General features: G+C 38.7%; 1 long non-coding RNA gene across 1 annotated transcript; it reads left to right on the forward strand.

The window, feature by feature from the left end:
• On the forward strand, positions 1–336 carry LOC109829367. Its single transcript, XR_002244003.1, has 2 exons — positions 1–49; positions 147–336. It is a non-coding gene; the product is annotated as an uncharacterized LOC109829367 (long non-coding RNA).

Genomic DNA, 1,206 nt, shown 5'->3' on the forward strand with positions numbered 1-1,206 from the left:
GTGGAGTCTCTGTGCCTTACGAGATTAGCCCTTCCGCTGACTGTGCTAAGTATATACGTATTTATGATTTGTTACTGTGACTTGTTTGAGGTGCTTAATTAATTGCTTGTTTGCTATTAACTGGGAATTTTCTGTTTGTTGTGTAGGGTGCATTGATGGACCGAAACTGGGGAATCGAACTTGAGACTTGGGATTGATTAGAAAAAGAGTTGGGTCATCAGATGTTGAGTTTGTTTGGTTTAAGAAAGTTTGATGCCAGTTGTAGCCGTTTGTTCTCTGGCTTGTTTTCTCATGGATGATATTATTGTTGATCGTTTCTTTCTGTTGACAAATTTACTAATGTGTGTTGATGTTAATTACCTGCATTATTTAGAAGTTAACTATTTACTTTCTAAAGCTTGATCGATCTACTAGAAAAGGGAAGGGATCTTCAGATTGAAGATAATCCTCGTAGAAATAATCAAAGAATTCAAATTTACCACTGTTCTGTTGGTTTTGAAAGTCACTTCCCCTGAGTACGCACACACACTCAAGAAAACAGAGGAAGAAGAAACACAATTATTGCTAACTGCAACCACACACCAACACACTACTTTACTGCTATATATAAAAAAAACAACACACTACTTTACTGCTATATATAAAAAAAAAACTGAATACAAGAGACGTGCAAACGTGCACACAGAAAAGAAAACTGAACAACTAACTGACTGACAATAACTAACCTATACAATAGATAAAACTATCTTAACAAGATTAATTTCAACATTCACCCCCTTAATCTTGTTGCATCTTCTTCACATCCTTCAGTCCTATTTTCTCACGTAGCTCGACAAACCTCTGACGACCAAGTGGCTTTGTCAGAATATCGGCCAGTTGATCCTCAGTCTTCACATACTCCACTTCAATTTCTTCCTTTTGAACACAATCACGAATAAAATGATACTTGATATCAATGTGCTTGCTTCTGTCATGATGCACAGGGTTCTTCGTGAGAGCAATGGCTGATTTGTTGTCCATATTGAGGACTGTTTTGACAGGTTCACCTCCTTTTATTTCACTCAACAATCGCCCAAGCCAAATACCCTGACATGCTGCAGCTGTAGCGGCCACATATTCAGCTTCGCATGAGGAGAGTGCCACCACTCTCTGCTTCTGTGACAGCCAAGTGACCGGATTTCCACCAAGGAAATAAACGACTCCCGT

This window comes from Asparagus officinalis, chromosome 2 (genome assembly GCF_001876935.1).
Source record: "Asparagus officinalis chromosome 2, Aspof.V1, whole genome shotgun sequence".
Lineage (NCBI taxonomy): Eukaryota > Viridiplantae > Streptophyta > Magnoliopsida > Asparagales > Asparagaceae > Asparagus > Asparagus officinalis.